Source organism: Bufo gargarizans, chromosome 8 (assembly GCF_014858855.1).
Source record: "Bufo gargarizans isolate SCDJY-AF-19 chromosome 8, ASM1485885v1, whole genome shotgun sequence".
In the NCBI taxonomy this organism is placed as follows: domain Eukaryota; kingdom Metazoa; phylum Chordata; class Amphibia; order Anura; family Bufonidae; genus Bufo; species Bufo gargarizans.
In genome coordinates this window covers 196,888,485-196,915,650 of record NC_058087.1, presented here as the reverse complement: position 1 = coordinate 196,915,650, position 27,166 = coordinate 196,888,485, and the positions used below count along the sequence as shown (strand labels likewise).

Below are 27,166 nucleotides of genomic sequence, written 5' to 3'. Positions count from 1 at the left end.
CTGCAGAACAAAAGCCCTTATACAGCTATGTGAATGACAAAATAAAAAAGTTATGGGGGGGGGGGGGGGGCACGGGCAAAGGGAAGGATGCACCCAGGAAGGGATAAGGGGTAGGATGCAATGGAGGAAACCTACATGTACACTACAAGATAATGGATTATGGGGGTCCCTGTAGTGCAGGTCCCTGGGGAAAGAGGATACCGGCTGGCCTGCCTCTGCACCGAGAAGTCTTCACCAGCACCCGATGTGTGTACAATGATAAACTGCGTAATTTGTTAAATAATATACCCAGTTTTTATACATGCATGGTATCCGTACGAAGTGCAGTTAGTCTACTGTGCCATGTGCCACTTGTGCCGTGTGTGGGGGACTAAGGGCCCAAGGGCCCCACCAGAGGATTCACTTGTTCCCCTATGGGCCATTCCAAGCCTGCAGGGACAAGGGGAAGGCTGCAGAGTAGGAGGACACCCAGGGAGGGACAAGGAGAAGAATACAGAGGAGGAGGACACCCAAGGAGGGACAAGAAGAAGAATACAGAGGAGGACACCCAGGGAGGGTCAAGAAGAAGAATACAGAGGAGGAGGACACCCAGGGAGAGTCAAGAAGAAGAATACAGAGGAGGAGGACACCCAGGGAGGGTCAAGAAGAAAGGATGCAAAACAGGAGGACACCCAGGGAGGAACAAAGGGAAGGATACAGAGGAGGAGGACACCAAGGGAGGGACAAGGGGAAGTGACCGAAGAGCAAATCACAACATGTTGTAGTTTGCTTTCCGTCCAGGGATACGGAGCAAGACGGATCCATCATGACACCCAATGCAAGTCAATAGGGACGGATCCGTTTTCTCTGCCACAATAGAAAACGGATCCGTCCTCCATTGACTTTTAATGGAGTTCATGACGGATCCGTCTTGGCAATAGTAACATAGTAACATAGTACATAAGGCCGAAAAAAGACATTTGTCCATCCAGTTCGGCCTGTCATCCTGCAAGTTGATCCAGAGGAAGGCAAAAAAAACTGTGAGGTAGAAGCCAATTTTCCGCACTTTAGGGGAATAAAAAATTCCTTCCCGACTCCAATCGGGCATCAGAATAACTCCCTGGATCAACGACCCCTCTCTAGTAGCTATAGCCTGTAATATTATTACACTCCAGAAATACATCCAGGCCCCTCTTGAATTCCTTTATTGTACTCACCATCACCACCTCCTCAGGCAGAGAGCTCCATAGTCTCACTGCTCTTACCGTAAAGAGTCCATAGTCTCACTGCTCTTACCGTAAAGAGTCCATAGTCTCACTGCTCTTACCGTAAAGAGTCCATAGTCTCACTGCTCTTACCGTAAAGAGTCCATAGTCTCACTGCTCTTACCGTAAAGAGTCCATAGTCTCACTGCTCTTACCGTAAAGAGTCCATAGTCTCACTGCTCTTACCGTAAAGAGTCCATAGTCTCACTGCTCTTACCGTAAAGAGTCCATAGTCTCACTGCTCTTACCGTAAAGAGTTCATACTCTCACTGCTCTTACAGCGAAGAGTCCATAGTCTCACTGCTCTTGCAGCGAAGAGTCCATAGTCTCACTGCTCTTACAGTAAAGATTCCATAGTGTCACTGCTCTTACCGTAAAGAATCCATAGTCTCACTGCTCTTACCGTAAAGAGTCCATAGTCTCACTGCTCTTACAGTAAAGAGTCCATAGTCTCACTGCTCTTACCGTAAAGAGTTCATAGTCTCGCTGCTCTTACAGTAAAGAGTCCATAGTCTCGCTGCTCTTACAGTAAAGAGTCCATAGTCTCGCTGCTCTTACAGTAAAGAGTCCATAGTCTCACTGCTCTTACAGTAAAGAGTCCATAGTCTCACTGCTCTTACAGTATAGAGTCCATAGTCTCACTGCTCTTACAGTACAGAGTCCATAGTCTCACTGCTCTTACAGTAAAGAGTCCATAGTCTCACTGCTCTTACAGTAAAGAGTCAATAGTTTCACTGCTCTTACAGTAAAGAGTCCATAGTCTCACTGCTCTGACAGTAAAGAGTCCATAGTCTCACTGCTCTCACAGTAAAGAGTCCATAGTATCAATGCTCTTACAGTGAAGAGTCCATAGTCTCACTGCTCTTACAGTATAGAGTCCATAGTCTCACTGCTCTTACAGTAAAGATTCCATAGTGTCACTGCTCTTACCGTAAAGAATCCATAGTCTCACTGCTCTTACCGTAAAGAGTCCATAGTCTCACCGCTCTTACAGTAAAGAGTCCATAGTCTCACTGCTCTTACAGTATAGAGTCCATAGTCTCACTGCTCTTACAGTAAAGAGTCCATAGTCTCTCTGCTCTTACAGTAAAGAGTCCATAGTCTCACTGCTCTTACAGTATAGAGTCCATAGTCTCACTGCTCTTACAGTATAGAGTCCATAGTCTCACTGCTCTTACAGTATAGAGTCCATAGTCTCACCGCTCTTACAGTAAAGAGTCCATAGTCTCTCTGCTCTTACAGTAAAGAGTCCATAGTCTCACTGCTCTTACAGTATAGAGTCCATAGTCTCACTGCTCTTACAGTAAAGAGTCCATAGTCTCACTACTCTTACAGTATAGAGTCCATAGTCTCACTGCTCTTACAGTATAGAGTCCATAGTCTCACTGCTCTTACAGTAAAGAATCCTCTTCTATGTTTGTGTACAAACCTTCTTTCCTCCAGACGCAAAGGATGTCCCCTCGTCACAGTCACAGTCCTGGGGATAAATAGATGATGGGAGTGATCTCTGTACTGACCCCTGATATATTTATACATAGTAATTAGATCCCCTCAGTCGTCTTTTTACTAAAGTGAATAACCCTAATTTTGATAGGGTACTGCAGTTGCCCCATTCCAGTTATTACTTTAGTTGCCCTCGTCTGGACCCTCTCCAGCTCTGCTATGTCTGCCTTGTTCACAGGAGCCCAGAACTGTACACAGTACCCCATGTGTGGTCTGACTAATGATGTGTAAAGTGGTAGGACTATATTCTCATCACGGGCATCTATGTCCCTTTTGATGCAACCCATTATCTTATTGGCCTTGGCAGCAGCTGCCTGACACTGGTTTCTGCAGCTTAGTTTGCTGTTTATTAAAATTCCTAGATCCTTTTCCATGTCAGTGTTACCCAGTGTTTTACCATTTAGTATGTACGGGTGACTTGCATTATTCCTTCCCATGTGCATAACTTTACATTTATCAGTCTTAAACCTCATCTGCCACTTATCTGCCCAAGCATCCAATCTATCCAGATCGCTCTGTAGTAGTATACTGTCCTCTGTAGTATATATACAGTATACTGTCCTCTGTAGTGTATATACACTGAATACTGTCCTCTGTAGTATATATACAGTATACTGTCCTCTGTAGTATATATACAGTATACTGTCCTCTGTGGTATATATATACAGTATACTGTCCTCTGTAGTATTTATACAGTATACTGTCCTCTTCAGTGTTAATTACTTTACACAGTTTAGTGTCATCTGTGAAAATTGATACTTTACCATGCAAGCCTTCTACAAGATCATTAATAAATATATTGAAGAGAATAGGGCCCAATACTGACCCCTGAGGTACCCCACTAGTGACAGTGACCTCTCCAGTACTGACCCCTGAGGTACCCCACTAGTGACAGTGACCCAATCTGAGTGTGTACCACTAATAACCACCCTCTGTTTTCTATCCCTCAGCCAGTTACTTACCCAGATACAGACGTTTTCTCCCAGTCCGAGCATTCTCATTTTATATACTAACCTTTTATGTAGTCCAGAAATACGACATCCATTAATTCGCCGCTGTCAAGTCTAGAACTTACCTCCTCATAGAAACTGATTAATTTAGTTTGACATGACCGATCCCTCACGAAGCCATGCTGATATGGCGTTATTTGCTTATTTCCGTTGAGATGCTCTAACATAGCATCTCTCAGAAAACCTTCAAACAGTTTACCCACAACAGATGTTACACTTACCGGCCTATAGTTTCCAGGCTCTGTTTTTGGACCCTTTTTGAATATTGGCACCACATTTGCCATGCGCCAGTCCTGTGGGACATTCCCTGTCAGTATAGAGTCTGCAAATATCAGAAATAAGGGTCTGGCTATGACATTACTTAATTCCCTTAGGATACGGGGGTGTATGCCATCCGCTCCTGGCGATTTGTCTATTTTATTCTTTTTAAGTTGCTGTACTTCTTCCTGGGTCAGACAGGACACTTTTAATGGGGAATTTATTTCAACATTCTGCATGTCATCTGAAAAAAATATTTAACAGCTTTGCTTTCTCCTCGTCGCTCTCTGCGACTCCCCCCTCATTACTCTTTAAAGGGCCGACACTTTCAGATTTATACTTTTTAACATTTATATAATTGGAGAACATTTTAGGGTTAGTTTTACTCTCTTTGGCAATTAATCTCTCGGTCTCTAGTTTGGCCGCTTTTATTTGTTTTTTACATGTTCTATTTTTTTCCTTATAGCTTTTCAGTGCTTCCGTGCTCCCTTCCTGTTTAAGGGATTTATATGCTTTCTTTTTGTCATTTATCGCTTTCTTTACAGTTCTATTTATTCACATTGGTTTCTTTTTGTTCCTTAACCCTTTATTCCCGTACGGTATGTACCTCTCACAATGAGATTTTAGGATGCTTTTAAAGATATCCCATTTTGTGGCTGTATTTTTATTTGTGAGGACTTTTTCCCAGTTAGTTCGGCCTATGGCCTCTCTTAGTTGGCTTAATTTAGCTTTTTTGAAGTTTGGTATTTTTGTTCCTCCCTGTAGAAACGCTCTTTTGAATGATAATTGGAAGGTTATTACTTTGTGGTCACTATTTCCCAGGTGTCCTCCGATCTGCACGTCTGTTGTTCTGTCCGGCCTATTGGTTAATACTAAGTCCAGTATGGCCGTCCCTCTAGTCGGGTCCTGAACCAGTTGGGAGAGGTAATTGTCTTTGGTTATTGCCAAGAACCTGTTTCCTTTATGAGATGTACAAGTTTCAGTTTCCCAGTCTATATCTGCGGAGTTCCCCCATAATAACCACCTTATTATGATTTGCCTCCTCGTCTATCTCGTTTAGTAGTAGATTTTCTGTGGACTCCGGTATATTAGGTGGTTTATAGTAAACTCCTATTAGTAATTTATTACTGTTTTTAGCTCCATGTATCTCTACCCACAGAGACTCCACATGTCCATGTCTCTCACTTATATCTTCTCGGACTGTGGGCTTTAGACATGACTTTACATAAAGGCAGACCCCCCCCCCCCCCCCTCTCCGGTTTTGACGATCCTTTCTAAACAGACTGTAACCCTGTACATTAACTGCCCAGTCATAGCTATCATCCAGCCGTGTCTCAGTTATTCCCACTGTCATAGCTATCATCCAGCCATGTCTCAGTTATTCCCACTGTCATAGCTATCATCCAGCCGTGTCTCAGTTATTCCCACTGTCATAGCTATCCTCCAGCCGTGTCTCAGTTATTCCCACTGTCATAGCTATCATCCAGCCGTGTCTCAGTTATTCCCACTGTCATAGCTATCATCCAGCCGTGTCTCAGTTATTCCCACTGTCATAGCTATCATCCAGCCGTGTCTCAGTTATTCCCACTGTCATAGCCATCACCCAGCCGTGTCTCAGTTATTCCCACTGTCATAGCTATCCTCCAGCCGTGTCTCAGTTATTCCCACTGTCATAGCTATCATCCAGCCGTGTCTCAGTTATTCCCACTGTCATAGCTATCATCCAGCCATGTTTCCGTTATTCCCGCTGTCATAGCTATCATCCAGTCATGTCTCAGTTATTCCCACTGTCATAGCTATCATCCAGCCGTGTCTCAGTTATTCCCACTGTCATAGCTATCCTCTAGCCGTGTCTCAGTTATTCCCACTGTCATAGCTATCCTCCAGCCGTGTCTCAGTTATTCCCACTCTCATAGCTATCATCCAGCCGTGTCTCAGTTATTCCCACTGTCATAGCTATCATCCAGCCGTGTCTCAGTTATTCCCACTGTCATAGCTATCATCCAGCCGTGTCTCAGTTATTCCCACTGTCATAGCTATCCTCCAGCCGTGTCTCAGTTATTCCCACTCTCATAGCTATCATCCAGCCATGTCTCAGTTATTCCCACTCTCATAGCTATCATCCAGCCGTGTCTCAGTTATTCCCACTGTCATAGCTATCATCCAACCATGTCTCAGTTATTCCCACTATGTCATAGCTGTCATCCAGCCGTGTCTCAGTTATTCCCACTGTCATAGCTATCATCCAGCCGTGTCTCAGTTATTCCCCCTGTCATAGCTATCATCCAGCCGTGTCTCAGTTATTCCCCCTGTCATAGCTATCATCCAGCCGTGTCTCAGTTATTCCCACTATGTCATAGTTCTCCTCACACATCACTAATTCCAGATCCCCAGGTTTATTAGTCAGTCTTCTGGCATTAGTATACATACATCTGAGAGGTTTATGTATATATTTTACCCTACACCTTTCCTTCTGAACTGTTATAGTCCCTCCTTCCATTCCCCCCCAGTCCCACTACCTTGCCCCCGGTCTCTATCTGCACCATCTTCCCCTCCTATAATGTAATTTCCCTCCCCCCCAGTCCCTCGATTAAACACCCCTCCAACCTTCTAGCCATCTTCTCCCCAGCACAGCTGCACCTTCCCCATTGAGGTGCAGCCCATCCCTACGATAGAGCCTGTACAGAGATGTCGGCCCAGTTCTCCAGGAACCCAAGGAACCCAAACCCATTATGGGAGATTTCAATCTTCCAGATATAAACTGGAAAACCAAAATAGCAAGTTCTACCAGGAGTACAGATATTCTAAATTCCCTACTGGGGTTATCCCTACAACAAATGGTTGAGGAGCCAACCCGGAGGGAGGCCATTTTGGATTTGATATTCACAAATGGGGATTCGGTATATGATGTCATTGTAGGCGAAACCTTGGGATCTAGTGATGACCAGTCAGTGTGGTTTAATATAAGAACTGTGAAAGAGTCCCACCACACAAAAACAAAAGTTTTAGATTTTAGAAAAACAGACTTTTCAAAAATGAAATTAGTCATAAATGAGTCCTTATCAGACTGGAACGGATTACATGGAGTCCAGGAGAAATGGGACTACTTAAAAGGTGCATTATTGAAGGCAACAGAAAATTGCATTAGACTTGTCAGTAAAAGCAAAAAAAGGAAGAGACCACAGTGGTACTCAGCAGAAGTGGCCCAAATCATTAAAAATAAAAAGCTAGCATTTAGTAATTATAAAAAAAACCAGAGCAATGAAGATAAGGAAATCTACAAGATTAGGCAGAAAGAGGCCAAGCAAGTTATAAGAACTTCTAAAGCGCAGGCAGAAGAAAAACTAGCTCAGTCTATGATAAAAGGGGATAAGACATTCTTCAGATATATAAATGAAAAAAGGAAATTAAAACAAGGAATAACTAAATTAAAAATAAAGGACGGAAGGTATGTAGAAGAGAATAAAGGGCTAGCCGACTGCCTTAATGAATACTTCTGTTCAGTTTTTACAAAAGAAAAAGAAGGAGAAGGACCTCCACTAGAAAGGATGACTATTAAATCGTTTGATGCATGTGTCTTTACAGAGGAAGATGTTCTAAGTTTGCTGTCTTAAGTGAAGACAAATAAGTCACAGGGGCCTGATGAGATACACCCAAAATTATTAAAAGAGCTTAGTGGTGAGCTGGCAAAACCGTTAACAGATTTATTTAACCAATCATTAGTAACAGGAGTCGTCCCGGAAGATTGGAAATTGGCAAATGTCGTGCCCATTCACAAGAAAGGTAGTAGGGAGGAATCGGGCAACTATAGACCAGTGAGTCTGACATCAATAGTAGGCAAATTAATGGAAACCCTATTAAAGGATAGGATTGTGGAACATCTAAAATCCCATGGATTGCAAGATGAAAAACAGCATGGGTTTACTTCAGGGAGATCATGTCAAACAAATCTTATAGATTTTTTTGACTGGGTGACTAAAATAATACACGGTGGAGGTGCAGTAGACATCGCATATCTAGATTTTAGTAAGGCTTTTGACACTGTCCCACACAGAAGACTTATCAATAAACTGCAGTCATTGAGCATGGACTCCCATATTGTTGAGTGGATTAGGCAGTGGCTGAGGGACAGACAACAGAGGGTTGTAGTCAATGGAGAACATTCAAAACAAGGTCCTGTTACCAGTGGGATTCCACAGGGATCTGTACTGGGACCAATTTTGTTTAATATCTTCATAAGTGATATTGCAGAAGGCCTCGATGGTAAGGTTTGTCTTTTTGCTGATGACACAAAGATTTGTAACAGGGTTGATGTTCCTGGAGGGAAACGCCAAATGGAAAAGGATTTAGGAAAACTAGAAGAATGGTCAGAACTCTGGCAACTGAAATGTAATGTGGATAAGTGCAAGATAATGCACCTGGGGCGTAAAAACCCAAGGGCAGAATATAGAATATTTGACACAGTCCTGACCTCAGTATCTGAGGAAAGGGATTTAGGAGTAATTATTTCAGAAGACTTAAAGGTGGGAAGACAATGTAATAGAGCAGCAGGAAATGCCAGCAGAATGCTTGGATGTATAGGGAGAGGTATAAGCAGTAGAAAGAGTGAAGTGCTCATGCCGCTGTACAGATCACTGGTGAGACCTCACTTGGAGTATTGTGCGCAGTACTGGAGGCCATATCTCCAGAAGGATATAGATACTCTAGAGAGAGTTCAGAGAAGAGCTACTAAACTGGTACATGGATTGCAGGATAAAACTTACCAGGAAAGATGAAAGGACCTTAACATGTATAGCTTGGAAGAAAGACGAGACGGAGGGGAGATAAGAGAGACTGCTAAATACATAAAGGGAATCAACTCGGTAAAGGAGGAGAGAAGATTTAAAAGAAGAAATCTACCACAAGAGGACATAGTGTTACATTAGAGGGGCAAAGGTTTAAAAGTAATATAAGGAAGTATTACTTTACTGAGAGAGTAGTGGATGCATGGAATAGCCTTCCTGCAGAAGTGGTAGCTGCAAATACAGTGGAGGAGTTTAAGCATGCATGGGATAGGCATAAGGCTATCCTTCATATAAGATAGGGCCAGGGACTATTCATGGGATTCAGATATATTGGGCAGACTAGATGGGCCACATGGTTCTTATCTGCCGACACATTCTATGTTTCTATGTTTCCTTCCTACACCAGTTCCTGAGCCACTTGTTCATTTCCCTGATCTCCCACTGCCTTTCTTGTGTGGCCCGTGGTACCTGTAGTATTTCAGAAAATACTACCTTTGAGGTCCTTGCCCTAAGCTTTTGACCTAAATCCCTGAAATAATTTTTAAGGACTCTCCCCCTACCCCTAACTTTGTCATTGGTTCCGATATGGACCATGACCGCTGGATCTTCTCCAGCCTCTCTCAGTAATCTGTCAACCCGATCCGCGATGTGTCGAACTCTAGCGCCAGGAAGACAGCGCACTGTTGGGCGATCATGGTCTTTGTGACAGATTTCCCTAACTGTTCCCCTAATAATGGAGTCTCCCACTACCAGCACCTGTCTGGCCTGCCCTGCTCTCCTGGTCCCCTGCTTACCGGAGCTGACATTCCCCTGACTGGCAGAGGAAGTGTCCGTCTGCAGCAGTGCCGTCCCTGAACCGGCATCCCCCTCATCTGCCAACCTTGTGTCAGATCGGGGCTAGCCTCCCTGGCTCTCTTCCCTCTACCCCGCTTTCTAACTGTTACCCAGCTAGCTCCCTCACTTTCCTCAGCCTCCTCTCTGTCACCCTCCCCCTCATCTACCCCATAGAGCGCTTACTCGGTGAGAAGCAAACTCCTTTGCAAATTGTCAATGCCTCTCAGTGCAATCTGCCCGTTTAGAGACTCGATTTGTGATTCCAAACGGGTAATTTGCTCACATCTTGAACAAAGATATGCACCCCGAACGGCTGTTCCAGGACTGCAGACATCGTGCAAGATGTGCACTGGACGGCGCTGTCAATTGTGCAACACATACTAAATGGGGATTAAACCACAAAAGCGAAAAATACAATATAATGAAGTACTAACAATATAATGTACAATGTTAAAGATAATACAACCGGATCCGTTCATAACGGACGCAGCCGGTTGTATTATCAGTAACAGAAGCGTTTTTTCTGAACGCTGCCGGATCCAGCAAAAACTATAGTGTGAAAGTCGCCTTAGTTAAAGGGTGTGCCTGACTTACAAAAAAAATGGCCAGAAACTAGCAACTGTCACAGAATGAGAACAGAAAGTTTTACTCATTTCGTCCCCCCACTGCTTTCTGCGCTGCTGCTGCCTGCACCTGATGTCATCGTAGATCATGGGTGAGTTCAGCTTCTGTTATGGTGGAAATAGTGTATGTCATGGAACCTGCAACAAAATTCTGGGGCGGACTCTCGGATTTCGGTTATGGTTTGCAGTTTGCACTGCTGCAGAATCGGCGTACAGGTTAGGCTTCATGCACACGGCCGTAATTTCAGCCCACATTCGATCTGCATATATTGGGATGTGGACCCATTAATTTCAGGGGCTGCAAAAGATGAGGACAGCTCACCGTGTCCTGTCTGCCTCCATATGTCCATTCCACGGCCCCGCAAAAAATTTAGAAAATGTTCATTTTTGGGTGGTTTTGTGGACATGAATAGGCATTTCTACATCGGAAAAAAAAATATCGGCATCGGTGCAAAATTTATTTGGCCCGTCTGCCACACGTCAAGGCGATCTCTATAAGACGGGAACACTAAATACTACCTGTTATGCGCCATAACGGCCACCATAAAATTCAGGGAGTGCAGGTTCCACGTGCATGCTGGGTCCACTCTGCTTTTTACCATTTTTGGTGCCATAACGGCCTCCATTAAATTCAGGGAAGGCAGGTACCAACATGCATGCTGAGCCCACCCTATACCTCTCCTGGTGTCCAAAGGCTTCCAGTGAGTGAGGGAGAGCAGGCTACAGCTTTATACTTACACTAATTACAATCAGCCTATGAGGCAGACAGGTCAGTCAGGACTTAAGAGTCAGCCACACCTCCTGGAGTCAGCCACACCTCCTGGAGTCAGCCACACCTCCTGTACAAACTGCAAAAAAAAAAAGGGGTCAGTCAACACATCCCAATGCGCAGCCATCTGGCACCAGGAGAGGTATAGAGTGGGCTCAGCATGCATGTTGGTACCTGCATCCCTGAATTTAATGGAGGTCATTTTGGCACCAAAAATGGTAAAAAGCAGAGTGGACCCAGCATGCACGTGGAACCTGCACTCCCTGAATTTTATGGTGGCCGTTATGGCACATAACAGGTAGTATTTAGTGTTAGGTTCCCATCTTACAGAGATCGCTTTTGTACAAAATGTATTTGCCAAGAATCTCAAATTTACAAAATAAGTGTAGCATTTTCTATTACTATGGCATTATTGTACTGGTATTATTATTTGGTTTGCAGAGTGCTGTTGCATTGTATTCTTTTCTAGTCAGTCGGTATCAGTCAGTCGGTGTCAGTCAGTATCAGTCAGTATCAGTCAGTATCAGTTAGTATCAGTCAGTATCAGTCAGTATTAGTTTGGGGCTGCAGTAGTTTTCCCTCCTGACGCTCACCTCGTCATACATTAGATAGATCCTCTGGCAGCACAGAGAGAAACAAAGACTGAAGTAATAATCCAGTATCTGTAAATGACAGAATAAAGTGGTCTTACAATGCAGGAGATGCTCCGAACCCCATATCCTGTAGCGCACTTCTATCCGGGGGAGCGAATCCTGCACACGTGATCCGTTGCTAACAGCAATCCCCAGCAAAAATGTATACAGTGGAGGATGCCCACAGCGGACCACATGTGCCACAAAGACATCCTACACAAAGAAGTGGTCTGAAAAGGCAGAAAAATGCTCAAACCCCAGATGCTGTTGCGCATTCCTAACCGGGGGAGCAAATCCTGCCCATGTGGTCCGTTGCTAACAGCAATCCCCTTTTTGGGGGGGATGCCCGCAACAGGACATCCTGAAAAGGATAGCCAAATGTGCGGATGTGATTAATTATCTAAATCACAGAATATCCATTCTGTAAAAAACATTGTTTTGGAGAGTTTTTGTGCCATTTTTATTAGTGGTTTCCACAAAGACTCTTCGTGCAAAGCACTTTCTGGCACAGAGTTGCAGTAAAATATGTCGAATATGTCAGCCCCAGACTTCTCTATGGGACTTCAAAAATGGCCAAAAAATTCCTGTAGAAAATGGTCAGTAAAAAAAAAACTCTTGTAAAATACAAAATGCTAGAAATTCGTGGCGTTATTTATGGGGGGAGGGGGGGGGGTTGCTGAAGAAGTAGCTTGTGTGTGAAAGAGTCCTGGGCTGGATTCACAAGGGCAGCTTTGAGTGCAGTTTTTGATGCAGTTTTTTTACCAGAGCCGGGCGGTCCGGACGGTGTCGATCCATCCGTTACACTTTCCCTTCCTCCACAAACTGCGGCATCAGCTTCCTGTGTGACCGCCGAGCAAGAAAAGAGAGAAGTCTACAACGAGGGAAACATTTCATGGAGAAGTGTCTGGACAGACTCACCCAATGCAGCAGCAGCACCGACACCCAACAGATCTCTGCAGAGGATTGCACCGCACAACCCAACAGATCTCTGCAGAGGATTGCACCGCACAACCCAACAGATCTCTGCAGAGGATTGCACCGCACAGGGAGAGGACCCAGTGACACCCGTCTATATGGAGGTAAATGAGGCAGAGTGACCTCTGGTACCTGTGCATATATAGAGAAACGTGGCAAAGGAAACTTTGGACCACAGATGATTTCCAAGAAATGAGCGCCACTGGTTTCATTTTCACTTTCCATTTATTAAACCTGTTATTTATGAATAACAACCCTGTCAGGATCAGGGACTTAGGGCTTATGCACACAAACGTGTTCCGGCCGCTCCGTGGGGTCTGCAATTTGCCGTCCCCAATGCACGAGCACCACCCATGCGGTTGCCATAGATGGATCCAAGGTACCACTTGGAACCAAACCGAGTTCGGGAAATGTTTTTTTACAGTACAAATTAATTTATGAAGTTATTACGCGAAGTCTCACAAGACTTCACAAAGCAATAACTTCAGCTCATAGGAGCCAATACATTCTAATACTGTACGGAGCAGGAACAAAGTTTTATGCGAATCGACTTCGGATGTTTTATTCGAAGTCGATTCGCTCATCCCTAGTTAATACACAATTGTACGTAACGCGTCTCCTAAGGTCATGGAATTGTTTAGAGCACGAGACGGCTGTTATTAAAGTGACCTTCTAATATCCACCGGACAAACCGCGGTCACTACAGAGACGTACAAATGCAACGCGAAAAGTAACAGTTTGTAAATAAAAGGGAGAAAAGAAATAGAACTAAATATGTTACGAGACAGTAGAAGTCCGGTTCCCTTAGGGTAACAAAAAAGTCGGCCCCCTCCAGCCTTGGTCTGAGCCAGCTGCATATATAGTAGTTCAACTGGACTGGACTTCTAACCAAAGCAGCAGTATATGAAAACAATATAATAATTATTATTATTATTAAGTTAAAGGGAAGCTCCACTTTTTGTTAACTTTTACCCAATATTTTGAGCATGAAGGACATTGTGTGTACATATGCTAAAAATTAGGTTCTGTTCTTGATGTTGGCCAGAGGTGGGCTACAGGTTGAATGATCTCATTAACGATCATTCGGTCACATACAGTACAGATGGAGCCTGCTGTACCATCGATCAGCCCTGTCATGGGCAGGATGTATAATGCTACAGAATAGATCTGTGAAGACATCGTACCTGTAGTAGACACAGCTCAGCTGGTGCCTGATGAAGGTGTACCGATCTCCACTGCTTTTTCTCTGACCAAACTGCGCCAGCTGGGATTGAGATCCGGCCAGCACCATCTTGGCATCTCCCACTTTGTGGTGGAGCTCCAGTCCAACCTCCCAGTTATTCTGAATACTCGATGCAGACTCTTCAGCCAATGAAGACGTAGACCGAGAGGTCTCCCCGCTAATCTTCTTGAAGCAGGTCGACTGTGGCTTCCAATCTACCACTCCTAGAGGCAGCTTCTGCCAGGCTTTCTTCATGTAAGGGTTGCTACAGACGGTGCAGGTGTTTTCGGAAGTAATGACTTTCTGTAGGTTAAACAGGTAGGATGCTTTCTTCTTCATGGTCACAATGTCCAGTCCCCCACCTAGAAGAGTGTGGCCAGGCACAAAGTGGACTTTATTGCACTCTTGGATCTTTGCTGATCGGCAGGCATAGGTCACTGGAGGAGGACCTTGGGTCAAAGCACGAGAAACAGAAGTGACAAGAATGAAGATGAAGAACATGTTCCAAAAGCTGTGAAAAAGTAGACGCTGTGTTACTACAGATGTAGTCCATGTGGACACACATTATAGACACCATACTATTAGTTTACTACTGTAGGTAGGTAGAATCTTACTGCTTCGTCATCAAAAGAAGCATCTGCAATGTTTAGTAGTTTTCATTGGGTCAACTTCAAGTCCTCCAGAACTGGGGTGAAGGACCCATCTCAATTTGCTAAAAAGTCCTTGTGTTATGCACAGTGGGTAGCTCTGTTCTGATGGCCTGCAGGTGAAGAGGAGGACCTAGCTACACTAGTTCAGGCCTCATGCACACGACCATGTCCACATTGTAGTCGGCCAATCACAAATCTTCAATTGGGAGCTACGATCTCCTGCTAGTGGGGCAAATACGATGGCGGTGACAATGTGCCAACAGTGTGTGGAGTCTATGGAATAACTACGAGGAGATTAAGGACTGTACAGGAGACCTCTCTGTCCTTGATTCCCCTTGAGGTAGTGGTGAGTGCATGATGATTGTCCGTGCCAGTGGAATGACACAGAAGAACAAGCATTTCGGGTGATTGTCAAAAACTTTTACATTGTCATTTTATCAGGAAACAGTCTTCCCCGATAATCTGACAGAAAATCAGTCCATGTATAAGGACCTTTAAGCATCACTAACCTCCATTATGCCTCCACCACCACCCTCACCCACACTATACAATCAACAATTAAGATATATAATTTCATGCTAAACTTTTTCTAAAGACAGTTTAGGAAGACGACTTTACCTTGTGTAGATTCAGGACCAGCAGATCAGAGATGTTATCTGCACTGTGTACAGAATCACTGAGGATGTGGCCAGGACCTGCTGTGTATGATGAGTGCACTGTGTGGGGGTGGGTGGAGGCAACTCATGTAGGAAGACGCATTGTGATGAGAGATGACAATATAAAACAACATAAAGGGTTAATCTGAGTGTGATTTTCAGCTGCATTCTCCTTTTGCGACTGCAATCCTGGTAAATAGGTCTAATTCACACAAGTCTTCAATAGAGTTGTGCCTATCATTAGCATAACCTTATAAGGTGAGCCTCCAGATTTCTCACTATGTTTCATATTAAAATTAAACATACTACCCATTTTGTGTGCTCCCCTTTCTCTTCTTCTCTATTCCCCTCATTAATCTAGATACTGTCACGTATAACGGGGAGGGGAGGAGCACAGAACAACAACAGATGGAGAAAGACAAAGGACTAGGCCTCAAGGCTAGGGAGAGGAGAACGGTCACCTCCTAGGAAACCCCTAAACCTGCCTCTGACTCCTGACAGTATGTAAAAACCCAGATGGTGGGAAAATACATACACCAGAACCTAAACCCTAGGAGCCCTGAAATGCCCTAAGGTTGTGACAGGGAATGAGACAACTGGTTCCTTCCAAGGTGAATAAACCAGCATCTCCCTGAGGCCTAGTAAAAACAAGCACAAGGGAACAACCAAATACAAATAGCAGAAACAAATGAAAAGAGAGCTCATATTACCAAAAATATATAAATTTTATTACAATAAGTTAAAAATTATAACAAAAAAAGAAGAAGGGTAAATTAATACATGAGATGCCGTGAAACAAGGTGATGGGAGCGGAGAAAAAACAACAGCACCACCCTGGGAAGAAGGAGCACACGGTTGAGACAAATGAAGAGATGTAATATACATAATATCTGACATGGGAATAAGCGATCTTGGGTACAGTGCCCAGTCCATGCAAAAAGTGAATGGAGAAATAGAACCATACAATATCAGGTAAAGCACGGTCAACTCATGCACCCCCACTAGAAGTAGATACAAACATGTGAGGATGGAAATTGTATCAAACAGGGCAAAGTGCCGGTGGACAAGAATTGACCACACAATCAGCGGGGGGCAATGGGAGACCAGAGCTTACCTGAAATAACCGTGTGCAAAGAAACCCAGGGTGGCGCTACCCCAACGCGCGTTTCGGATCAAATCGGTCATCAGTCTTTTTTATTCTTACTATGACCCCTACAGCAACCTACGCCCTACAGCAACCATCAGGGACCACAATGGTTACTGACTTCTTTTGACCTGCCCCAACCAGGGCACTAAAAAGAAGGAAAAGCTTAGAAAAGGACGACGAGATCAAATAGGACCAAAATTAATAAAAAAAACGAAGATAAAAATTGTGAGTCCCAAAAGAAACTAGAAGACACTCTAGTCCGAATCTTCAACCTGTCCTCACACCCACTAAGCAACGCAGAGACCAGCCTACTACAGAAAGGCCTCTCGTTTTGCCCAACAAGCAAATTTAATGAATTTGAATTGTTTGTGGATCTAGACAAACGATAAATCCACACTTTGAAATTCAACGTCTTAAACCTAAAACCACACCGCAGGCCACATCAGAAATGGTGCCAACACCTTCCAATGGGACATTGAAAACCATCAATATGGGACTGAAACCAAAATCTTCATTTAACCCTGTATACCATATAGAAAGTCATATAGAAACATTCGTCACCAAAGATCTTAGGACCATCAATAAAAATCTGAATATTCCTGATAACCTCAGCAAAAAAGAAAAGAACGTCCTAAAGAACCTTATGACTAACAAATCCATCACCATCAGAAGTGCGGACAAAAGAGGCGGCATTGTGATCCAGAATAAAAGTGATTACATAGCCGAAGCATATAAAATCTTGAGTGATGAAGAGTATTACTAAATCTTGACAGAAAATCCATTAAAAGAGGATACCAAAAAATGTATACACGTGTTAGAAGCATCTGAAAATCAACAAAAATTATCTAAAAAAGAAAAAGAGTACATCATTATGGATCATCCGAATTTAGCTCTTTTTTATCACCTACCTAAGGTACATAAATCTATCACTAATACACCGGGGAGACCAATCATCTCCGGGATATCCTCCTTAATCTGTGATTTGCCCCATTATGAAGATATCTTATTACAGAAGTATGTATTTGAGCTACCCTCATATCTAAAGGATTGGGCAAGTCTAATTTGTCTTCTCAAGGAAGTAGAATGGAAAGAATCCTACATCTGGGCAACATTAGATGTCTCAGCGTTATATTTCAACATCCCACATACAGCAGGAATAAATGCCATACAGCACTTCCTACGGCAAGATGAGACCCTGCCTGCCTCACAAAGTCAATTTATACTGGATGCAATAAGCTTCATATTAAACCATAACACTTTTACTTTTGAAAACAAAATATATAAACAAACAAAAGGGACCGCAATGGGCACACGTTTCGCGCCAAGCTTCACAAATTTATACATGGTATTATTTGAGGAACAATTAATTTACAACGAACACCCTTGGCACAATAATTTTATATTCTACAGACGGTATATTGATGACCTGTTACTAATCTGGAACGGAAGCTTGGAAGACGCCAACAACTTGACCTCCCATCTGAATAATAACACCTTCAACCTCACATTTACGACCAATTACCCTAAAGTAGCCATAGAATACTTAGATTTGGTCCTGTGTTCAAATGGAAAATTCATAGAGACCAGGACATTTTTTAAGAAAGTAGATGGATTACCAAAGTGCCCATTACAAAAAATGGAAAAATAATATTTAATTTAGCCAATTCAAGTGAATCCGTAGAAATTGCACCAGCGACGTGGTTTTCAAACATCAGTGTCAGATCATAAAAAAAATCCAAAACAAAGGATACCCCAGTAAGATCATAGAAGCGGCCTACCAACGAACAAAGAAACACAGGAAGAATGCCTCTCTCCACCAAAAATCGAAGTTGATCCAAAAACCACCAAAAATTTCAAATCTACTTTTATTACCACATATAAAATCAACCATAATATCCTGTGGAATATCTTCAATAAGCCTTGGCCCATCTTACAAGCAGACCCCTTTTAAAAAGAATACATTCAACCCTCAAGAATCTTATTGCTTCCAGCTGATTACGAAACCAAAAAAAGAACATGCCACATCCCACCATCTTATTTCTCCAATTTCTTGGGAGCTCTAGATGTGGACATCGTCGGTGCAAGTGTTGCCTTAATATCTCTTCCTGGGTCACAAAATTTTCAAGCAATATCACTGGAGAACAGTTTGAAATCAAACATTTCCTAAATTGTTCCATTTCCTAAATTGCTCGTCCAGTGATGACTCCGCCTATTTACACTATAAAAGGAACTAACTCTGTTGTTTTGCCTCATTCCCTGAACTAAGTGCAAATTACTACTGCTATTATGATATACTACACTATACACTGTATTATGACTAATAAAATATTTATTACACAATACAAATATACAAGTCTAACAATACGCTATATGTATATATATGTACAAACCGGATTCCAAAAAAGTTGGGACACTATACAAATCGTGAATAAAAACTGAATGCAATGATGTGGAGATGCCAACTTCTAATATTTTATTCAGAATAGAACATAAATCACGGAACAAAAGTTTAAACTGAGAAAATGTACCATTTTAAGGGAAAAATATGTTGAATCAGAATTTCATGGTGTCAACAAATCCCCAAAAAGTTGGGACAAGGCCATTTTCCCCACTGTGTGGCATCTCCCCTTCTTCTTACAACACTCAACAGACGTCTGGGGACCGAGGAGACCAGTTTCTCAGGTTTAGAAATAGGAATGCTCTCCCATTCTTGTCTAATACAGGCCTCTAACTGTTCCATCGTCTTGGGCCTTCTTTGTTGCACCTTCCTCTTTATGATGCGCCAAATGTTCTCTATAGGTGAAAGATCTGGACTGCAGACCGGCCATTTCAGTCCCCGGATCCTTCTCCTACGCAGCCATGATGTTGTGATTGATGCAGAATGTGGTCTGGCATTATCTTGTTGAAAAATGCAGGGTCTTCCCTGAAAGAGATGACGTCTGGATGGGAGCAGATGTTGTTCTAGAACCTGAATATATTTTTCTGCATTGATGGTGCCTTTCCAGACATGCAAGCTGCCCATGCCACACGTACTCATGCTACCCCATACCATCAGAGATGCAGGCTTCTGAACTGAGCGTTGATAACAACTTGGGTTGTCCTTGTCCTCTTTGGTCCGGATGACATGGCGTCCCAGATTTCCAAAAAGAACTTGGAATCGTGACTCGTCTGACCACAGAACAGTCTTCCATTTTGCCACACTCCATTATAAATGATCCCTGGCCCAGTGAAAACGCCTGAGCTTGTGGATCTTGCTTAGAAATGGCTTCTTCTTTGCACTGTAGAGTTTCAGCTGGCAGCGGCGGATGGCACGGTGGATTGTGTTCACTGACAATGGTTTCTGGAAGTATTCCTGAGCCCATTCTGGGATTCCCTTTACAGTAGCATTCCTGTTTGTGGTGCAGTGTCGTTTAAGGGCCCGGAGATCACGGGCATCCAGTATGGTTTTACGGCCTTGACCCTTACGCACAGAGATTGTTCCAGATTCTCGGGATCTTCGGATGATGTTATGCACAGTTGATGATGATAGATGCAAAGTCTTTGCAATGTTTCGCTGGGTAACACCTTTCTGATATTGCTCCACTATCTTTCTGCGCAACATTGTGGGAATTGGTGATCCTCTACCCATCTTGGCTTCTGAGAGACACGGCCGCTCTGAGAAGCTCTTTATACCCAATCATGTTGCCAATTGACCTAATTAGTGTTAATTGGTCTTCCAGCTCTTCGTTATGCTCAAATTTACTTTTTCCAGCCTCTTATTGCTACTTGTCCCAACTTTTTGGGGATTTGTTGACACCGTGAAAATTTGAATCAACGTATTTTTCCTTTAAAATGATACATTTACTCGGATTAAACGATTGATCCGTCATCTACGTTCTATTACACATAACATAGTGACATTTGCCATCTCCACATCATTGCATTCAGTTTGTATTCACAATTTGTTTAGTGTCCCAACTTTTTTGGAATCCGGTTTGTAGATAAGTAGTGATGAGCGGGAGGTGCCATATTCGATTTCGCTATATTTCGCGAATATTCGATTGAATATTCGTCGAAATCGAATATTTGTAATTATTTCATTTATCGCGAATAATATGCGATTAAATTAATCGTGCGATTTTTATATATTTTTTCCCCTGTATAAGGCAACGTTCCTATGACTATGGCTAGGCTAATATGTGTATTTTACGAATATTCTTAATATTGCTCTAACTTCGTCTTTTAAAATATTCGTAAAATACACATATAGACTGTAATTTAGCTAATATAGTGCTATAATCTATTTTTTTTTTTTGTCAATTTTTTTTTGCCTCTTCTGAACTTCGGTTTTTGAAAATATATACACTATTAAAAATATTACTATAGCACTATATTAGTTAAATTGCAGTCTATATGTGTATTTTACGAATTTTCGTAATATTGCTCTAACTTCGTCTTTTAGAATATTACGAATATTTGTAAAATATAGATTGTAATCTACTACATTATCTGTACTCAGAGTTATCACTGTGTTATCAGTGGTGTTACATAGGACTGCAGGTGACATCTACTACATTATCTGTACTCAGAGAGTTATCACTGTGTTATCTGTGGTGTTACATAGGACTGCAGGTGACATCTACTACATTATCTGTACTCAGAGTTATCACTGTGTTATCAGTGGTGTTACATAGGACTGCAGGTGACATCTACTACATTATCTGTACTCAGAGAGTTATCACTGTGTTATCTGTGGTGTTACATAGGACTGCAGGTGACATCTACTACATTATCTGTACTCAGAGAGTTACCACTGTGTTATCTGTGGTGTTACATAGGACTGCAGGTGACATCTAATACATTATCTGTACTCACAGAGTTATCACTGTGTTATCGGTGGTGTTACATAGGACTGCAGGTGACATCTACTACATTATCTGTACACGGTGAGTTATCACTGTTATCTGTGGTGTTACATAGGACTGCAGTGACATTTATGATATTATGACTCACACATTACACAGTTCTGTCACACATTTGTCTCTTCTACATCTGGATTTATAGACCCTCCGTGAATCTTGTGTAGCCCTAGTTGGGGGGGGGGGGGGGTAGGAGTAATATCCCCCCCACAGCAGACTCTGGCGCTGACCTGTGTGTATAATGAATGGAAGAGTGGGGACATAGGTGACGTATATCAGGGCCCCCACCCAGGTCAGAGCCTCTGTACCACAGGGAGGATCTCTTCCTGGGACTTACCTGTGGAGTGTGGTTAGTAGCCTTAGCGAGGATTACTCTACTAATCTCACAGTCTGAAGAATACATATAGACACCACATAAGGATATAAGGGTCAGAATGATAATAGTACATACCTGCAGTGCACTGAGAGCACAGCAGTACTACAACAACCAGGAATCCTGCAAGATATAAAAACATAGAAAGAGTCCTGTGCACGATACCTGCAGACAACAGAAGAGATGGTCCAGGGGCCCCTGTGGATGACTGTAGATCCAGGATTCTTCCAGGAGATGACAGACAGCCGATCAGGAGATGACGATGACGATGATGAAAGGATTTCTTCCAGGCCTGACTACCCTAACACTGAGTCCTTGACCTGACAACTAATCTACCAGTGCATCCGGGCCTCTAACTCTCTAGGTGGCCGTCGGAAGCCTAACCTGTCACTACCCTGAGCTATATACCGATCCCTAACTGCAATCACTAGGGAGTTGTAAGGCCCCTTTCACACGAGCGAGTATTCCGCGCGGGTGCAATGCGTGAAGTGAACGCATTGCACCCGCACTGAATCCTGACCCAATCATTTCTATGGGGCTGTGCACACGAGCGGTGATTTTCACGCATCACTTGTGCGTTGCGTGAAAATCGCAGCATGCTCCTCTTTGTGCGTTTTTCCCGCAACGCAGGCCCCATAGAAATGAATGGGGCTGCGTGAAAATCGCAAGCAAGTGCGGATGCTAGGAGACGATCGGGATGGAGACCCGATCATTATTATAATTTTAAAATAATAGCATTCTGAATACAGAATGCATAGTACAATAGCGCTGGAGGGGTTAAAAAAAATAAAAAAGAATTTAACTCACCTTAGTCCACTTGCTCGCGTAGCCGGCATCTCCTTCTGTCTTGATCTTAGCTTTGTGTAGAAACAGGACCTGTAGTGACGTCACAGTCATCACATGATCCATCACATGATCTTTTACCATGGTGATGGATCATGTGATGACTGTGACGTCACCACAGGTCCTGTTGCTGCACACAGCTAAGATGAAGACAGAAGGAGATGCCGGCTACGCGAGCAAGTGGATTAAGGTGAGTTAATTTTTTTTATTTTTTTTTAACCCCTCCAGCGCTATTGTACTATGCGTTCTGTATTCAGAATGCTATTGTTTTCCCTTATAACCATGTTATAAGGGAAAATAATACAATCTACAGAACACCGATCCCAAGCCTGAACTTCTGTGAAGAAGTTCGGGTTTGGGTACCAAACCTGCGCGATTTTTCTCTCGCGAGTGCAAAACGCATTACAATGTTTTGCACTCGCGCGGAAAAATCGCGGGTGTTCCCGCAACGCACCCGCACATTTTTCCGCAACGGCCGTGTGAAAGAGGCCTAAAGATTACACGTGGCACTTGCCTTAGACCCCAGAGACATAAGATGTCTTCTCACTCCGCTCTGCCCCTCATTGTGTAGAACTTCCACTCGGCCTCTGCTGCTCCTCTGTCCTGCCTTTCAGGAGAAGTCTTCTGTCTGACGTCCAGATTCTTCTTTCACTTTCACATTACATTACGGACATTAGAGGGTGTGTGGCGGTATTCCTAAGGTGCGGCTACATGTTTGTCCTGCCACCCTGCCTCCCACAGCTGTGGTGACTTGAAGGTCTGGAGACATAAACTAAGATACTCAGGGTTCATTTACTGTTCCTCTAAGTCTGAGTATTTCCCCTGCGGTGACCCCCACCCCACCCTGGTTATAGCGAGCAATGTCTTCGGGGTGATTTCTATGTAGACTCTGCCTTGATCCTTCCAGGGAGAAGAACTAGCGATACGGAGGACGTCTCTCATATCTGGACGTCTCAATAACAAGCCCCATTGGCGACCATTGTGAGGTACGGGCTTCTTAAAGGCGTTATCCCATGACTAATGTAAAAAATGAAAACCAGACATCATATATAACATGACAACCTCTTTCTAAGCCCTGCACCTCCCATGGATCCAGAGAGCTCCCCATAGATTTATATCAAGCTGACAGCTCAGGGGGCGTGTCCTTTCTACTGCAGTAAGGAGGCGTGTCCCTGCTCTCCCTATCACGGCTCAGGAGGCAGCTGAAAGATGAAACTGAGCATGTGCGGCCATCACAGTGAGCAGGTCAAAGAAATAATGAATACAAACAGCAGGTGGCGCTATACAGATGCACTTTATTGAATAACTCAGTGGGTATGCAAAATTTTTAATTACGTACAATTACAAAAGTATTCAGATGGAGGTGCTGGTTTCAAAACTGTAGAATATTTTTTTGTGGGAGAACCTCTTTAATAATTTTGGTGCATCCCCTGGAGGTCCTTGTGCAAAAGACTAAATCTGCACAGGACAGGTTTCAGGTGTAAGATCTGGCACATGTGCTGTTAAAGGTGTTTTCTGGGAGGAGAATACTGATGACCTCTCCTCAGGATAGGTCATAAATATCTGATTGGTGGGGGTCCGACACCTGACACCCCTGCAGATAAGCTGTTTGAAGAGGCCCCCTCACAGCATAGCAGGCAGGGCGCCCTACATTGTATAGTGGCTGTGTTTGGTATTGCACCTCAAGCCACTTGAATGGCAGTGAGCTTTGTCTAGGCCATGTGACCGGTGAAGGTGACATCACTGGCTAAGCAAGAGGCTGTGGTGGTCAGCGGAGAGCCGTGGCCTCTTTAACAGCTGATCGCCAGGATTACCAGGAATCGGACCCTCGCTAATCAAATATTGATGACCTATCCCGAGGACAGGCCATCAATATTAAAGTCCTAGACAACCCCTTTATGTCACAAGAAAACTATATAAAATGCATGTGACATATAAAAGGTCAGAGCCAAACCCGGACATACCCATTTTCCCCCAGGCAGCCCCCCTGAATCGCGCAGGGCAAAGGCCTTTTTAGAAGATGCGGTGTCGTACCGGGCTCTCCATAGGGACTGCTGGGCGGAGGCTTCTGCCCAGCAGTGAGCCCAGTGATGTGACCGGCAGTAATGGGCGGGATTTAGCGTTGCCCTAGTCTTTAAAACGGTTAGGGCAGCTCTAAAGCCGGCCCATCAGTGCCAGTAATGTCACCGGGAATACTGCTAGGCGGAATGGAGTCCTTTTTTTAATTTTTAATTTGTTTATATAATATGAAATATTCCATTTATTGCTTATATCAGGTGGTTAACCCCTATATGCAATAGAATAGTATAGCCCGTGTATCAGTCCTATGTAATGCATCCATGGCCTTGAAGCATCAGTCTCTTCACATCACACAATCCCTGGCATTCAGTAAGCAGCAGTGTTACATGACATACATCTGCTGGGTCCAGGGGCGGAGTGGCCATAGACCTTACAGGGAAAATTCTCAGTGGGCTGATGCACAGGAGGCCGCCCAAGCCCCCATCTCACCTCCTAAGCGTCCTTCTCCAAATTTTAATCAGAGACAACTCGAGGAGGACAGAAAATGACATCTATTGATGGCCACCATAGAGGGACAGCTTTTGGGCAAATATATATTGTGCTGCACAGTGGCACATGTCTCTGGCACTATGGTATTGCAGTGGGGGAATCATGATTTCTTAGTGTGGTTAATAGAGTAAGTCAATCACTGTGTGTCTACACGTGCCTGTCTCTAGGTAATTATTAAAATGGCTGCCTGTCTCTAGGTGATTTATAAAATGGCTGCCTATCTCTAGGTGATTTATAAAATGGCTGCCTGTCTCTAGGTGATTATTCAATTGGCTGTCTATCTCTAGGTGATTTATATAAAATGGCTGCCTATCTCTAGGTGATTTATAAAATGGTTGCCTGTCTCTAGGTGATTTATAAAATGGCTGCCTGTCTCTAGGTGATTTATAAAATGGCTGCCTGTCTCTAGGTGATTTATAAAATGGCTGCCTATCTCTAGGTGATTTATAAAATGGCTGCCTGTCTCTAGGTGATTATTCAATTGGCTGTCTATCTCTAGGTGATTTATAAAATGGCTGCCTATCCCTAGGTGATTTATAAAATGGTTGCCTATCTCTAGGTGATTTATAAAATGGCTGCCTGTCTCTAGGTGATTTATAAAATGGCTGCCTGTCTCTAGGTGATTTATAAAATGGTTGCCTGTCTCTAGGTGATTTATAAAATGGCTGCCTGTCTCTAGGTGATTTATAAAATGGCTGCCTGTCTCTAGGTGATTTATAAAATGGCTGCCTATCTCTAGGTGAGTTATAAAATGGCTGCCTGTCTCTAGGTGATTATTCAATTGGCTGTCTATCTCTAGGTGATTTATAAAATGGCTGCCTATCTCTAGGTGATTTATAAAATGGTTGCCTATCTCTAGGTGATTTATAAAATGGCTGCCTGTCTCTAGGTGATTTATAAAATGGCTGCCTGTCTCTAGGTGATTTATAAAATGGTTGCCTGTCTCTAGGTGATTTATAAAATAGTTGCCTGTCTCTAGGTGATTATTCAATTGGCTGTCTATCTCTAGGTGATTTATAAAATGGCTGCCTATCTCTAGGTGATTTATAAAATGGCTGTCTATCTCTAGGTGATTTATAAAATGGCTGCCTGTCTCTAGGTGATTTATAAAATGGCTGCCTGTCTCTAGGTGATTTATAAAATGGCTGCCTGTCTCTAGGTGATTTATAAAATGGTTGCCTGTCTCTAGGTGATTTATAAAATGGCTGCCTGTCTCTAGGTGATTTATAAAATGGTTGCCTGTCTCTAGGTGATTTATAAAATGGCTGCCTATCTCTAGGTGATTTATAAAATGGCTGCCTGTCTCTAGGTGATTATTCAATTGGCTGTCTATCTCTAGGTGATTTATAAAATGGCTGCCTATCTCTAGGTGATTTATAAAATGGTTGCCTATCTCTAGGTGATTTATAAAATGGCTGCCTGTCTCTAGGTGATTATTCAATTGGCTGTCTATCTCTAGGTGATTTATAAAATGGCTGCCTATCTCTAGGTGATTTATAAAATGGTTGCCTATCTCTAGGTGATTTATAAAATGGCTGCCTGTCTCTAGGTGATTTATAAAATGGCTGCCTGTCTCTAGGTGATTTATAAAAAGGTTGCCTGTCTCTAGGTGATTTATAAAATGGTTGCCTGTCTCTAGGTGATGTTATGTTGTCAAGTTTAGTGTAAAAAAACTGACACAACACACACAGATCTGCTTCCACTCAGACATTGCCAGACATGATGGGGAATGTCCGGGTATAAGGCAGGATTGGTTGGAGATTCGTCAGTTTATAAACTCTATATTGGGCTTCCTGACTTCATTCCCACCAAACATGGCAGGAAATTGCACCATATTATAATGTTTTGTTCTGTGAAAACTGTCCTTCTGAACTCGAAGCCCCCAAAAATCCCCACTTTAAATCAGTGGATACAGCAGATTAACATATGCAGCGAGAGGGGCCCCTGACCATTTCTTGGAAAGTTGGGATCCATGGCTACAAGCTCAGACTGTAGGCAAAAAGGCAGCGCAGGTGCCCAAAACAACCGTCGCCTATTCCGTGCCCCGTGTCTTGTACCACTATGGCGTTTTTTATTGACACTATGAACTAGAGGAAGACGTTTTCAGTAGCTCGTGCTGTCATTTTATTTCCTTGTGTTACATTTTATATGGATGGTTCATAGCGTTGAGCACCAGA

General features: G+C 43.2%; 1 protein-coding gene across 5 annotated transcripts in view; it reads right to left on the bottom strand.

Annotated features, from left to right (window-relative positions):
- The window catches only part of LOC122944491 (up-regulator of cell proliferation-like), a 61,027-nt gene that overhangs the window by 17,265 nt on the left and 16,596 nt on the right, over window positions 1-27,166 (bottom strand). Inside the window, exons 1-2 of one of the 5 annotated variants that reach the window (XM_044302832.1) lie at window positions 21,744-22,010; window positions 13,817-14,303 (exon numbers count right to left, since the gene is read on the bottom strand). The exons of 2 other annotated variants lie outside the window; for them this stretch is intronic. The gene's annotated coding sequence lies outside the window, so the exon portion shown is untranslated. Of the gene's footprint in view, window positions 1-12,575; window positions 12,736-13,816; window positions 14,366-15,122; window positions 15,203-21,743; window positions 22,011-27,166 lie in introns of those variants that run through there. 2 more of the 5 variants (XM_044302831.1, XM_044302830.1) reach the window with 2 other exon arrangements.